The 16,541-nt window shown below is 42.8% G+C and overlaps 1 protein-coding gene across 4 annotated transcripts in view; it reads right to left on the reverse strand.

The window, feature by feature from the left end:
* Positions 1-13,061, reverse strand: part of nrcamb (neuronal cell adhesion molecule b) — a 65,648-nt gene extending 52,587 nt beyond the window's left edge. For 2 of the 4 annotated variants that reach the window (XM_025056179.1, XM_025056180.1), the window contains exon 1: positions 12,809-13,057. The gene's annotated coding sequence lies outside the window, so the exon portion shown is untranslated. Of the gene's footprint in view, positions 1-12,808 lie in introns of all 4 variants that reach the window. The other 2 variants (XM_008311933.3, XM_025056181.1) reach the window with 2 other exon arrangements.
* Positions 13,062-16,541: the final 3,480 nt, after the last annotated feature.

The raw sequence follows: 16,541 nt of genomic DNA on the forward strand, positions 1-16,541 counted from the left end.
AATCAACCAACCTATCACAGCGGCCCGGCTGTTAGAGTGACATCTGAAAGGCCTCTGAGCTACACAGGACAACCACTGTTTCAGTCGACCATAAGATGCCGTCACAGAAACAGCCACACTGAGGAAAACACATCAGTAAGTGGCAGAGCAGCACAACCAGCACAACCAAGATGAACATTTTAGTAGAAGATGAAATAATAAATAATAATCGAGTTCCTTGTCCGTCCGAGAATGGGGAAATGGGAACCAGAGGCGCCGTTAGGGATATGTGGTTCCTCTAGGACAGACCCGTGGCTCGGGAGCCACATGCGGCTCTTACGTTCATGTTTGTGTTTTTTTTCATGTGCCAATTTCATGCCGATGGGCGCAAAATACGAAAAATAGGGATGATAAGATGTATACAGAAAGATTTAAAATAGTGGGGTTTGTTTTTTTTCCACATGTGCCCATGTATATCATGTGCCTCTTTGCAGTAACTCAGTAAAAACTGTGTTGGCCTCTTGACTGGTTGGCCACCCCTGCTCTAAGAATCAAACCCAGGACTCTCTGCTTGTAGGCAGGTGTGCTAACAGTAACACTATGGAACCACAACATCCTGGTTTCAGAAAATCTGTATATGTATGGCTAAAAAAACCCATTTATTTGTTTCTGAAATGTTCAGGTTTCAAGGTCTCATGAGACTTGACTTAACACTGGACAAAAACGTAAACGTCTGATGAGTTTCTATTTTTAAGCTACTGTATGTTAGATCATCTTCTCTTAATTCCAACCAAAAAGAACCTGCAGCTGAGTTATAGTTCACAATAATTTCCCTAAGGTCTTCATTGAAACATTTAACATGGTTTAGTCACAGTTACTACTTGTGTTGAAACAAAACAACAGGACGTAGATTACAGGTTGGACCAGAGGATCACCAACATAAATAATCAGGTCAGAGGTTTCAATGTCACAGATGACAGTAGAAAAAGTCAAAGGAAAAATGAAAACTTCTATAAACATCCAATGGCAGTTTATAAGGCGCCTGGACCAACATGAAAACTAAATGGATCCCAACGCACTCTTATAAATGTGTTCAACCACCATCGGTATTTACAGTGGAAGAGCCAGTGTATTGATCATGTGACCCATTAGCCCTTTAAACCAGACCTTTATTGGAAACACCTAAAGTGGATTCCTTTGAAATGTTTGGAGAAAATGGATCCTCGGCTCTGGATAATGCACTCACACTGGACACACACTTCCATTAGAGCGCGAGGACGACGTGAAAACTAATGTCGGTGCAAACATAAACAGTAAAGCCTGACCTTGGATGGTTTTATCCTCGCGGAGATCATCCAGATAGCTGTTTAAAGCAGGTCCTGATAAGGGAGGGATTTGTTTTTCTTCTTCTTCTTGTGTCTTCTAAAATATTCACTGGGATGTTAGGCACAGGAGGGGGCAGGATTTCTGAGGAGTGAGCAACAATGGGAGCGTTTTCTTTGCAAATCTGCATAATTATCGAGGTTAATTCAACTCGGAGCTTGAGCACTGTTGTCTCTCAGTGTGGCTGCCTCTGCTTAAATGAATAAATTAGACACAAAATGAAGCCGATGAACAAGTTCTGTGTGAATACACCAAGTCAGAGAAGAGAAGACGGATCTTGGGATCAGTAGAATATGGGAGCAATGTTTCCAACACCTCAGCAGACAAAATAAACCAAGGGGTGTTTTAAGTTCCTTCTGTACTGGGAAAAGAAAAAAAATAGATGTAAATAGATGAACCTGTTGCAAAGTATTAATAATTTTCTTTGATTTCCATTCTATTCCATTCTACTCAACCCTGTGTACTAGACTGAATATTTTTTACCTTAGGGAAATACAAAGTGGGATAGATGTTCCCAGCTGAACTAACATGAAATACCAGCACATAGAACTTACATTGGTACAATTTCTGTTAAATGTGACTTTGTTTCTCTATGACTAGATGACTGTTGTTTATAGCTCTAATATTAACCACAAAACTACCCACCACAGAGGAAAAGCCGAACAAGAAAGACCCAGGAGAAAATCCAAGAAAAAAAGAGACGCTGATTTTGATTGGACCAAACTCTCGTTTTACAGAGCCACGAACAATCACTGAAATATGTGTTGCCAAAAATCAACTAACATGAACAACGGAATAAACACTGCACCAATCTAATATTTTATCCTCTGATGCATTTATTAGTAGTCTTTATTTCCCTTTAGTCTCCTAACTTCTCATCTTATCTTGCTGCATAACGGAGGTTCTTATTGGTTGATTTTGATTCACTGTTGCATCAACCTGTGGGTCTATCAGCTCTCTGCAGAGAAATCAAATTAGAAAATTGGTTTATTCCAAAGATATTTCAACTAACATCCATCTTCGGAGGCAGGACCGGAGCTCGGATAATCTGCTTAAACATGTCTGTGTCTGGGCTTTTATGTGTTTTGTGCTCCTGCTATTCCTTCAGCCTCTTGACATGATATATGTGTGTCCTTGACATTACAGCTGGAGACCTTGGAGAGTCCTTAACTAAAGGCTGAGTCCGCTGAGTGGTGCAAGGGAGCCAAGGACAGACGAGCCTCTGGGCGGAGGAGGTCTGAGTGCTTTCTGTCGCCAGTGGGTCCTTTAAGACTTCAAGACGGACCAACCAGATTTGGTCCTGGTACCAACTGCCCTCCAGGGACCTGGACCTACTTGAGCACTCAATTTGACTAAGACTCATCGAGAAAACATTGGTAAGTCAACCAGCACTGCAGGACAGGATTAACTTTACTTTTATTTGCAGTGATGGGAAAGCACCTGCACACAAGTCCTCAGGACAGACATCTCTGAACAAAGGAGAGACTCTTGAACTCCAGACCACAACCAGGCATTACAGAGGAGACAGGTAGTCCTCACACAAAAGGAAGCTAATCACTTCACCGTGAGCCTTTTTGTTCTGGTAGATAATCCTCTCCAGGCAAGCTGTTTTTATACAGATTTGATTTGGTGACTTTAAAGAGAAAAAGTTTTGAAATGATTACCTTGAAGTGGACAGCTGCACTGAAGGCCCGGAGCTGAGGGCATCAGAGAAACCATTTGGCTGCTCTTTAAAAAAAGGGGAAATGTGTAAACTGTAAGTGTTCTGCCTGTTTTTGGTGCCAGTCATCCAACTGCTGACAGGCTCATTGAGGTTAGGCTAACCCTAATGTCAAAATAATCTCTGTGTTCTTTGGGGGTAAAAAAATGAAGTGCCTGACTTGGAAGAAAAGACTGGATCTGCACTTTATAGTGCATTTCCTCTCACTTTGCAGTGATCACAATGTCAGTAAAAGCTGCTGGCTCCTTTTACTTTTCAGTCTGTGCTCAAGTCAAAAAGCCCCACACACAGGCAGGCATCCTGATCCTGGTGTGCTTTTCAAATGTAAAACAGTTTCCCATTGGCCCAGAATTGTGCCTCTGAAACACAGCATCTGTTTTATGGCATAGAGAAAAAAAAGTGCATTGTCACCTAGAGGCAGTGAGAGCCGTTGAACTACGGCCAGAGTCTCACTGAGAGCAGAAGCATTGACCAGGACGCTGATTATTGTGTAGGCCGTTGTCACATGGCCAGAAGACTACTCTACCGCAGTTGGTATAATATTAGTGTAGCAGTAAAACAAAGTCTACTTCAGCGAGGCCTTGTATCCAGGCTAAATGCAGCAGCGTAGTGGGTCAGAGTACTGCAGTGAGCACTGGAGCTCGGCCAGGTGGAAATGAGACACTGGGCAGACAGAGACGGAAGATGCCCCTTAACTTTCCATTAAACATTTAGAGCGGCGCTCCTGCACTCAACGCAGCTGAGAGATGACTGTACATGTGAACCTACCAACAGAAAGGACCGACTGTAACATATATGTTCCTCCGTTACCACTGAAGTAAATCACCTGGAAAAATGTGTCACTACTTCACCGTCCCCAAGTTATTTGAACTTTGGCTACACTTTTGATTCCACTCCTTTGAGAAGAATCAATGATGTCAAAATATCTTTAAGCCAAATATTTGACCTACACATTAACTTAGTATATATATATAAAAAATAAAACATGGTCAACAACCCCCAAAAAGAACATGAATCGAGCTAAGACTGGACTAAAATGGTCAAATAAATCCCTTAGCAAAAGTAGCATCTCATAAGAAAGTGGGATCATTTCTCATGGTTAGGTTAAAAAAAAAAGTCTCAAAGTCAAAATAGACAGAAGTCTCTGCAATGACTCTGCAACAGCCCACTAACTTGTTATTACAATTTTTTAAAAAGAAAATTAAATTAACTTCATTAAAATATTTATTATTTAGAAAATAAAACATTGGGTTTTTTTTCCAAAAAATATATTGGAAATAGTCACAGGCCACATGCAGCATTAGGTATTTAAAATGTGAAACCACCTTCATTTCTCCAGGTTGACTTAAAGAAGAAGTCGAATTTGTGTTGAACGTCTCAGACCGAAATTACAAATATTATTAGCATCTCAAGAACATTCCTCAGAGTCTGATGGTTCGGACCATACAGAACACAGATATGTTGAGGTTACCTCAGTGTGAATTCACTGGGGCCCTGTGGTGAATAACGGAGGTGAGGCATGCAATTTTCCAATGTTATGTAAAAGAGACACTTTTGTCCCATTTCAGCATGTCTGATGTGAAAGAGAGGCAACGCGTCAATCAAACTCAGGATCTATGACATCATGTCCTGTTGGTGACCACCTACTCTATTGTACTTCAAATCAACCCAATAAGGGTCATGGGAATTAAAAACAAAGGAACGTGTTTGAAGACAGAACGGTTAAAAATGGTCCTTCACCAGATCGGCTCATCAGAGTTGAATCAGACTCTACTTTTCATTTTGAGAGCCACACATTTAAAAATAATGTGTCAAGGACACAGGCTGCCAAAAAACTCCGCTTCGCTTCAGATTCCACGTAAGTAAACAAACCGAGGAAAATAAAAGCTGTGGCTCAGGTTCGGGGACTGAAGGAGAATTTTGAGCTTTAGCTTCGTGTCAACTTCAGTGGATAATAACAACATCATAATCCATTCACACTCTTGAGTGAAGGAAGAACAGATGACAAGCTCTTACACCCTTTCAACTTTTGTTATCATAGAAAAAAGAAGTCTTTGTCAGTCAGGTAATGATGCCAGGATCATAAAGGCTTCACTGTCGTTGGTCCAGGCCGGTGACACCTTGGCTCACAGAGAGACGGCGTATCCTCAGGCCTCCAGCAGGTGCATTGTTTCCAGCATCAAAAGAAGGAGCCATATTTCAGACTGGGCTGCATCCTGGTGATTAAGACAGCACGTCCTGGTCAACTTTCCCCCGTCTCTCACCTCATTCTGACCCTTCGCCCTCCTCACCTCTTCATCCCTTCTTTCCTACCTCCTACTGGCAAACACTTGATCAATAGTGGTCTCCCATTGTGAGATATTCACCTCACAGACTGACTCTTTCAAGGGCCGTTAGAAAAACACAACAACCACAGCAAACGTGTACTTTCACCCAAACAAAAGAGCAAGTGAAAAGCAAACAGTAAAAATCTGAGCACACACTAAAACCACGTCATAAAACTCCAACAAAGAGGAAGACACTTAGTGGGTTTTATTTAGCTTCAAAGTGGAGATACAGGCGGTCGGCTGTTTGAAGGGATTTTAACACTTTCTCTCTCAACCCATCTTGTAAATTTCAGTCCAGCCCAGGGGACTACTGACGATGTGGATGAAATTATGCATGCAATCAGTTTTGATCAATTTTTTTGATTAGATATTATTTATGTGGTGATTCAGGGTAACGTTTCATCATGTAATAAAATGTCATTGATAATAGTTTCATTTTCAGCCCTCCAGTCATCTCCAGTGCCAGATTATGTGATCCCAGTTATCACACCTTTTTATTTTTACAAAACCAGATATAGGTTTTCCAAATTCATTTACTCACTTAATTTTTATAGTGCCTTAGCAGGCAACACAGAGACAAAGTTACCCAATTCCACAGACAGGCAGACTTCACTACAGCACAGCAAGTGTTGATTTATTGAAAATAATATCAATATCAACAACCCAGAGACTTTGTGTGTGTTTTGTGAGACATATGACAAGCCATATCACGATATTATCAACATCAATTTCAACAAAATTGTTGGAAAATCTGGGAAAATAAATACCAAAAAAAAAACATTAATAGTTAAAAGAATTCTGCCACCTGGTGTCACTATATTATCTCTGCATGATTTGAAAACGCACTGAAAAATTGATTTGCAAATGAGCTCCATCTCAGTTTATGTTGTGCCTATAAATCACACCGCCGTGCTGTGAGTCAGCTGTCGACTTTTCTAATGTAGCTGAAAAATGTCTTCTCATCAAAGTACAACGGACCGTCCAATGACGGCATCCTTCTCTGCACACGCTGTCCTGAGATCCATTACTTATAATGACAGAACATCCAAGAACACATGCTGCACACCTCAACTCAAACACCAATTAAATATGATGATGATGATCCATGAAATGGTCCAAGTTTGTATTGTTGTTGTTGTGTTTATCACAAGCTGCTGTCTGCTTGATAAGTTTTGCTATTTTCCATTTATATCTAAACGCTTGTTCATATCCTAATGTAGGAGACTGGCAATAAAACCTTAGTTTTAATCACAGTCATTTTAAATTGAGAGATATATGTGACAGCGGTTTTTAATGCCACATCATAAAAGCCTCTGAATTTATATTTAGCTCAGATAACTGACACGACACATAAGCACAGATAGAACAGAGCAGGGAAAAAAGTCCATCTGTAATCCAACACAAATCACATTCGTCCAGAAGGACACACACACAAAAAAAACCAAGGCCTTTACACACTCAAATACCAACTGCATTCAGGATGTTGACTTCAAAACCAGGAGCTGTTTGAATTCCACTACTACTGACACCTCACAACTGACCAGTGAATGAAAGTGTCCTATTTTCCTCTCACAGGATCTGTGGAGGCGTTCTCTCTGTCACGCAGTAACCCCGCTGAGTAAAATGTCCAGCACGGCCCCACTCATACAGAGACACGGTCATTGTGTCCATAGGACGGAGAGGCCCAAAACCAGCCAACCTTGAAGACCCCAACCTTAGGTCGGCTTCAGACCACAGGCTTCTCCTACTTCAGCCAGCACAATACCATAATAACAACAAGAGGAATGCTATTCACGTCAAGATCGAAATGTACAATCAAGTGATTGTACGTCACAAATATAGAACTCTGAACAGAGAGGAAAACTGGTTTGACCTCTGCCAGTGCCTTAGATTCTAAAGGTCATTTTCTGAAGATGTTGCAGGTTTTTTGGCTGGAAACCATGACATCCTGACAAAGGCTCATTGATCATTTCTACATAGACCACAGCGCTCAGAACTCTCCACGTAGGCTCAGACCGCTCTCAGCCACACTAGACGTTTGATTGGGTTGTCAGGTCAGCCGGCCTCAGAGGAGATCCTGATAAATGAAGTTGCCATTTGTCCCACCTCCCCTCCTCACAGTCGGGCTCTGCAAGCTCACTGCAAAGAATTATCTTCACGACAATTACATTCCTCCAGCGCCTAAAGACGACCGGTGCTGGGAAACTAGCAAGGACTGTCTGCAAGAAGATTAGACTCATTTCTATTCCATTGCTCACATTGGATCCTAAATTGCTCCAGCCCTGAGGCTGCGCATTGTCAACCCCATTACAGCTGGTCCCGGTTCATAATACAGCTAATATACAGACAGAGTTCTGTTTTCTTCACATATACATTATAAAAAAAAAACTAAAACTGACAACATTAGGAAATGGCTTTGTCATCTAAATGGAATCTCCCTTCACTGGAGGCCTTGGCCAAATGATGGTGGTAAAAAGAACATTTTATGATCTGCTTGGTCTTCTGACCCAAATCTCCCCTAATCATTTTTAAAGGCTGTATACTGATTATATTGCCATCTTTTGTTTTTAGGCCACTTGGCAGCAAATCAGGAAAAAAAAGTAAAAATCTATATTTGGTTTTAAGCTTTCAACGTCTCATCTCCTCCACTGCTGAATGAAGAAATGTCTGATCTACACTTGAATTTGTTTACCATCCCATTCTTTTGTCTCCCTCAGAGAATTTTTCCCAGGATTCCAGTGGCTTTATCTGAGGGGGGGCTTAAGGGATGAAAAAAAAGAGAGAAATAAAAGCCCATTGGTCTCAGCGACACAGAAACAGCATCGAGAGCCAAGCTGTCATCTCACTTGGATTAAGGGCCCTTCATTGGTGGCTGCCGAGCTGCAAACATGGTGTCTTCCCCTCGGCCAGGGAGTGGGTGTGGGTGGGGGGGGTAGAGGGTGGAGCTGAGGCTGTGGCCTAAATAAGACCTGGGGGTCAGTGAGCCTCCTGAACCATGGCAAAACCACTTTGTGTTTCCACGTCAACTTTATTCATGAGCTGACAGCTAAGTGTCTCCTTTCTCCTGTTGATTCAGTCGGTGCAGCATCATGTGCTGGGGCGACAAAGATAATCCTTCGCTAAACCTCTGCAAACCTCCTCATGTACAAGTTTTGGAAACGTAAGATTTGAAGGCATGCTGGTGTGAAGGCGTACGGTGGATGACTGAGTAGGTCTGACTCTCAACACTCACAGTTTTATCAGCAGGGCGACAGAGGTGCTGGTGTATTTGTGGAACTCTTAGACAACATGAGTGGGCAGAATCACGGAGCCAACAGGGGGCGACATGCAAGTTTTTCTTAAGCTCCTTGCACATCGGACGAGGCTGAACATTTATGAACATTTGAAAACAGAGGAGAAGGCATTCAATCAGACACCCTTTTTTTCCTGAATTCCCCGAAAGTTGGCTAGCAGGCAAAGAGGGTGGACCACTGCCAGCCTCCTGTTGTTTTCACACAGTCAAAGGGAACACAGGTTCTTGTTATGTGGTGCCACTGGGCCACCTACTCCCTCCCCAACATCTGCTGCCCTTTCAGAGTTGGCCTGAGCATAAACACACCGAGGGCTCTCCGGAGGAAGGAGAAGCTCTTCAGTCCCCTCCAGGAGGACGAGTGTTCAAACATAGACGCCGTCCTCAAAGCACCTAATATGGAAAAGTTTCCCTTCACAGTGGAGAGAGAAGCCTGTCACACCAGTGCAGGCAGAGAAGATAGAAGTCCTTTGTTGTCTCCACCCCTCCACAGCGCTGACTGAGGTACACGAACCACACCTCCTCCCCACTGCAACCCAGGGGGCTTCAAAACACCAATTTCACTTCCCCCTCCCTTCACGTCTTCATATAGAGGGTAAATTAGAAGGAAAAAACACCACATCTTCACTTCGTTCTTTTCTGGTCCCTAATCTCACCTGGGTGTCAGATATTTTGGTTTACAGAGCGTGTTCCTCTGTGAGTATTACACTGGACACTTGATTCCATTACCTCAGCCCGCCACTTCAGAGTGAAGGGAGGATGTGAAGTCTGAGGGCAGTCTGTGTGGACAGAGGGACATCCAGTAGCAGTGGTCCCTGGACAGGCCTTAGGACAGCCGTCCTGATGACAGTAACACCTGTACTGACTGCTGCTCATTTACCATTGGTCCACGATGGGCTTTTATCTACCATCTTATCTTTTACCTGCCAACACTTAGATAAAGATAGACAATGTACTTCCTCTACTCAACTTAATCAATAAATTAATTGCTTATAATTAAAATAATATTTTGAGCAGGGCCTTGAACGGGAACCCAGACAGATATACAGAACCAGCAGTTCCTTAAATCCCCTAAAACAATATGAATTTTTCAAAGTTGTGCTCAGCATCCATTCATACATTCATAATGAAAATATAAACAGTTGCAGCTGTTTAGAGACATTTCCCAAGAACGTGTCAATCCCCATAAGGGCTGCTGCCTAAATGAGTGTGAAACTTTAATTGCACCCACCAGCAAAAAGACAAAGAGCGAGAACAAGAGAGATGGAAACACATGTTAGTGTGAAATCAACTTGTACGGCTTTTTTTTTTTTTTACGTCCCGTTCCCCCTGTACCAACTCATGCACACAAGTGTTCAAGCAGCCGTGAAGCGGGTGGGGGCAGGGGTGGAGGGCAGGGGGCACTGGTCCTCTAACGAGCCGCTGATCAGCCTCAAAATGAGACCAACGTGCCGGTGACAGAGAGGTCCAGCCGATGTCAGCATGCTGTCCTGTGTGTGTGTGTGTGTGTGTGTGTGGCTCTCCATGACAGAAACACCCAGACAACAGTGACACTAATGGAGAGACATGGGCCTCCATCAGTCCCTGGAGGATTCAGCCTCATCACAGCTGAGCAGCAGAGCTCCTCTCTGCATAACTGCTGCTGGACTGTCTCAATCCATGACACTGGAGCACGTGTGTCTCCCTGAGACACACACACACGCACACACACACGTACACACACACACGCCATGATTCCATCAGTCATCTAGAGCAGTGTTTCCCAACCTTTTTTGAGCGACGCACACATATATCATGAGCAAAAAAAAACTACGGCACACCACTAAAATAAAATCTCATAAAAAGTATATGTAATGAAATATAATAATCTTCTAGTTTAAATGACCTCATAATTGACTGTTTAGTTGAAGACAACGCTGATATACTGGCAGGAATTGAAGAAAGACACTATCTTTTTTCTTTTAGTTTTCATAGCTATCTGCTGCCACCTAGCAGAAGAGTATTGAATTGTTCTGCCTTTCGTGCTTTGACGAGCACAGAAAAATTATATGCGATAAATAAATAATTGTTTTCAAACCAATTAAGAGACATGTAATATTTTCACAGTGGTTGGGAATCACTGATCTGACTGTGAACTTGGGAAACTTCACTTCACGTTTCACGTTGACAAAAGTATAAATAATGTTTTAACAAAAAGGAAAAAGATAGCACTGTTACTACACTTCCAAAGTCAACCAAAGTATCCATGTAATGTTAATGAGAATTACCGTGTAGACATCATCATTATCAGGGGTCACTAGTAGCTAGCCGCTTGCTAACAGCTTCTTAGCTGTGACTCTGATCTAGCATAAGAGACCTAGGTTTTCACACACTATCAATGTCAAACTCAGAACTGTTTCAAAAAACTAAAGTACATTAGGAGTGGCACTGTTCAATGCTAAAGACGAGGGCGTTTGTGCTTCATGTTTTTCTTTTTTAGATATCGTATTTATCTTTATTTATAAACGCTAATGCTGACAGATTTTTGTTGCGTCCATGAATGTATCCCTTTGCTGTAAAAGCATCAGAAAGTAAAGAATCCCTCAGACTGTACCAGCCCTCCTCCTAAATGATGTCATTATCATCGACGCAGCTGTCGGTGAACAACTCCTCTCATCTTTGAGCCACTTGTCCTGCGGTTGGCAGGGTTCAAAATGCCACAGACGGACGCTCACAGAAGGAGCGTTGATGGCTTCTTGCAAAATAGTCTGCGCGTTTCTACGGCCCACGGAGTGAAATTTGTGGCATTTTCCCTCCAACACCCAAGCTTTTCCCATAGCCCCCGGAGCAGGGCTGCTAACTGCCAGTGGTTTAAGGTCAGCTGTGTGACTGACTGGTGCTCTCACAACAACCACAGCCAACGTGTGTCACGATAATCCTTTAGTTATGCTAATCTCCCATCCGGCAGCAGTTTGCTGAGGGTGAAGCCGGGATGGCAGCACAATGTAGGTCACTTTGCTGCCCTGATTTCTCCAAGTTGGTCAAATGAGCCTTGAAATGTCTCGTTAAGATCCCTACATGGCAGAAGTACAGTCTCCAGGCTTTTCCACTGAGACTGCAGTCGGAGACAGCGTTTGGTGAAAACGACACAGTGGGAAGTGGAGCTGAGGCCGGGACGGGACGGCCAGTGTTTATCTTCTCAAACAGATTAACATTCGTCTGTGATTTGTGAATAAAAACAAGTAGAAAGTGTGTCAGCCTGTTGTCCGTTGCATTAACAAAGCCTCAAAACAATGAAGCAGGTCATTAGTCATGAATTAATATGGCTGCCTATATATGAGCTGGCAGGGAAAGTGCTCTTCCCAGGCATATGTGTATGTGGGGTCCACGACCTGGGGTTAGAGAGAAAATGACAGAGAGGAGGAGGAGGAGGAGGAGGAGGAGGAGGGTGGGGGTGAAGAAGGGATTGGGAGTTAATGTGCGTCGGAAAAGCAGTTGTCCAAATAAGAGGTCATGAGAATGACTCTGGTGAATGACTTGGAGATCCATCCTAATCAGATTGAGTGTGTTGGAAGGGAAGTTAGACTGCACAACAAGACGCACAAATAAAAAGGGAATTAAACCTCAGATCTGCTCAGGGCCACGGGAGATGTTGTTTACAGGGGCATTATTTTTAATCCACACAGGACGAGAACAGCTGTCAGGCAGAGGCACAGTCAAGTTATCTGTGAAACCGAGGACGGTTTATGTCAAGGGTCCAAAAAGTGACAGGAACCTTGGTCCAGCATCCCCTCAGCACCAGCAGCAGCAGCAGCAGCAGCTCTAGCTCAGGGTGCAGCTCCAGTCAGCTGCACCTGCTCTTCCTGATTACCACCGAGAGTCTATGCTGCACACACGTCAACGCTTCCTAAAAGTGCGCTTCACCATCACACAGGGATTCGAACCGTTGGAAACCACCCGCAGCCTCTGTAGGACTCTTTGTCCCCCGGGGGAAGGAAAAACAGGAGGGTAGCGGTTTTGTTTGCAGCCGCGCCGCATCCAAGTGGTTCCATCACCGCCACAAACTCCTGACAGCGAACGGCAGCCTCACCTCACACGTGTTTTATAAAAATGGAACGGGATGACACTCACCTTTGTCTCCCGAACACCGGCGGCGCTGAACACGCAGTCTGCGGTGCGTCTTCAGCCTCCTGCGCTGCAGCGGGAAGGTCTGCTGTGTTTATTTCCGCGGAGTCCCGTTGAGAGCCAGGCGAGCCTCGTGCACTTGTCTGCTCCGCTGCTGTCAGTGCTCCTCTCCTTCTCTCCCTCCTCGTCTCCTCACACTTCACACATACACACGGGCTGGGTGCGCGCAGCTGCGCTCCGGGGCACGCGTGCACTGCAGCGCCGCCACTGGTGGAAAGGCTTCACTGTCCCAGGGCTGAGGTCTGAGGAAATAATAATAAAAATAAATAAATAAAATAATAATAATAATATTCAGATAATAATAATAATGATAATAATGGTAAGAGTAATAATGATAATAATAGATTTATTTATGGGGAATTAAATGAATAATTTTAAGTGAATAATTTCAATAAATTATTACTAAATTGTTTAGTCAAGGGCAAATGTGTTAAAATTATTTTTCTTTTCAGTAAATTTTTTTTTTGCATATTGTCTGATTTAAACCTAAGCATCAGTAGGCACTCATGTTTATAATTCCATCTCTAAAGCTTAAGCAAACGAGGTGAAATCCAAACCAAAATAAAAAGATTTGAGTTGGTTAAATACAAAGGCTTTTGACTTCTCTGACCCTGAACTCCATTATCGCCATCGTGCAGCTTAACTACAAGCAGGTCATTTACATATCTAGATACACTAGTAGAGGTTTCTCTCTCCCTCTCTCTCTCTCTAAGAGCAGGATTGTACTAATAATCATACGTCCACCACTGGGATCAACTGAGATTGTGCCGAGTGAGGTCACAGCAGTTTCGTCTGAGCTCAGTCTGCCGTCTAGCTTTCCATGTTTTTTCCCTGTCTCCAAGAACATGTTACTCATACATGCTTTATCCTGGGCTTAGCTGTTTCAGCCATCTGCAGCCATAGAACTGAACAAAGAGAACAACTGATGCAGTTATTATTAGGATAAGCCTGGTTTAGAATAAAGACGGGGATTCTGGTGGACTTGGCTTCAGCAGTCCAAAAAGGCGTCACAAATGGGTCGTGTTACACGCAGTAAAATTGATTTGGTTTTTTTTTTTTCAAGCATTTCCAAAAATATTGGTATATTTCCTAGACGTTCTGCTTTACTGAATATTATGCGCAGACGGGAGGAGCTAACATTTAGCCAAGGACACTTTCTGGGCATTTCTCCCCAGAGTAAAAGCTCCTCTCTCCCTCATCATCAATTAACCAGATGTGGGAATTCTGACTTTCAAGTGCTGTACTGGGAAGTGTAGTGTTTCTCCTCAGCCCAGAGTTCAGGCTGCCTCCAGAAACGTCTGAGAATCTCATTAAAACGCTTTTAATTTCCCCAAAGCCTATTAGCCATAAAATACCAGATAATATAATGAAAGGTTTTCAGGTGGATACACAGAGCAGCACCGAGGCCACTGTGGTTGTCCGGGCTTTGTTTTGAAATCCAAAAACCCATCAGAGAAAACTCTGCCTTTGCCTGAGTGTAATTATTCTACAGCAGCTTTACTTTATACACAACGTCACGGCCACTGTGCACGAGCAACACTGTCATCGCAGACCGACTTCTCTCCCATAATTCATTGTTATTTTCTTTCTTCCCTTGCTTGACAGAAAATAAGAATAACAGTCATGGCTGCAGCAAGACGACTATGGAATGAAAAAAAAAACCAAACAAATGCGGATCTACCAGAGATCATCAGACTGGGAGTCCAGACATTTATCAGAAATTCGGCTGTCATCAGCAGCATCATGTGTAAAGTGGAAAAAAAAACACTCTTACCTAAAACACTCCACAGAAGAATGACGTTTTGTCACCACTGCAGCCCGCTGGTCAGTCAAATCTGTCCAATAGGAGGCCAGCTTTTGTTGACATCTTGTGCTTCTTATCCTAACTGTTAATTAATGAGCAGGGAGTATTCACTGCTGCTAAATGTGTGGTGTAACAGTGTGGCAGACACACATTGTTAACAGTAGTTTTACCACCTCACAGATGTGATAACACAGTACCGGTTAATACACTCTGGAGCCCTGCTTCTGACGTAGGTCAAAGGTCAACTTAAATCAAATTACCCATCATTGTTAGAAGAGAAGTTCACGAGTCAGGTCTTAATTTCTTTTCACCTCAGAGGAGGATGTGTTTCCTCTGCCCGTCTGTTTAATTCAATTAAATGGCTGCTGCCTTGTTAACAAACAGGAACAAACACGGGTTAGGGCTACATGTGGATACATAATGTATGAAATGGTAAATATACACCTCAGGTAGTATGTTATTATGCCTGTATTTGTGGAATAATATTATAAAAATGTATCTCTTTTTACTTTCATTCATTCCTACCCTGCAGCTTAAGTGAAAGCCACAGCATATCCTATAATTTAATGTTCCCTCTTTCCTCCATCACTTCTGAGAGACACCGATGAAACTAATGGACCGCATTATAAAAAAAAAAGAAGGAGGAAACATCAATGACCAATTTCAAAGGAACAACATTGATTGTAAAAGCAGTTATCTGCAGTGCCCGCAGATTGGAAGATGAAAGAGGAAATGTAGCACAGGATGTAGTACTGGGAGTGGCGTCTCCACTGTAGTAGGTAAATGAAAGTCTCTAATGCACAGAGTGTGTGGAAAAAATACAGTATTCTATTAGTTTGGTCTTTATGTAAGATTAGATAGTGAAACAGCGTGCTCCGAACAGAATCAATGAAAACAGTGGGCCGTGGATGAAGCTGTCGTTTATTTCAGCTCTGAAGATAAAACCTGCTTCAAATACGATGAGATCAGTCCAGATCCTACAAGTACCACGGTTTGTGATTTTTTTTTAATGTGAGGATCGCTGAAATTTACAGCTCAGTGGACACAGAGGGACTAATTGCACGGAGAATGACCTTGTCACATTACGATATATAACTTTAAGGTCGGATGTCAGATCTACAGATACCGAAAATACAGAAAACTACAGTCATGGTGGAGTTTTCAACAATAATCAGATCCTCGACCAGTCATAATACATATGATGCTTTATTTTTCATTTTCATCAAAGCAGCAGGCTGAGAGATTTGATATGGGACTAGTTGTTGTGAATGTAACCCGTCTGGTTTAAAGATAACCAGTTAGGTTAGTCCGTTACAACCACGCTAGTCACCTTTGTACACACTCAAAATAAAAGTTCAAATGTCGTGCAACATGAATAAGTTCCTCGTTGAACACTACTGTACAAGTAACAGATGCTTAGTCTGTATTTTGGTGAAATGAAAACACAAGCTGCTAAGTTCAGTTTTTCAATTATATTTCTATTTCAGTTTTGTTCAGTCGTTTTCTGTAAACCCCACAGCAAACGTCCTTATTCTGGGCCCACTGCTGATGCAGTTTGTTGTTCCCTCTACCTTCCACGACCACAGCTATGTTTTCCAGAGTGTAAACAGTTGCTGGAGAGCTGTGTCAGTGTTTATGCTCCAGGGAAATGTGATCCATCACTGACTGGAGCTCTTACACCGGTGCCTGAGTACAGACTGCACAGTCAGCTCATCCCACCTCCCTTTTAATGGCAATCAGCTCAAGGACAGGCCTTCAAATCAACTTCCTGTTTAAAAACGATATACCTCTAACGCTGGCCGAGGAAAATAAAAATAAAAATAAAGACAAAAGCGCAGGGCAGTGTGAGAAATAACACACATTAACACTGACAGC

The sequence above is a fragment of the Cynoglossus semilaevis genome, chromosome 6 (assembly GCF_000523025.1).
Source record: "Cynoglossus semilaevis isolate Cse_v1.0 chromosome 6, Cse_v1.0, whole genome shotgun sequence".
NCBI classification, from domain to species: Eukaryota; Metazoa; Chordata; class Actinopteri; order Pleuronectiformes; family Cynoglossidae; genus Cynoglossus; species Cynoglossus semilaevis.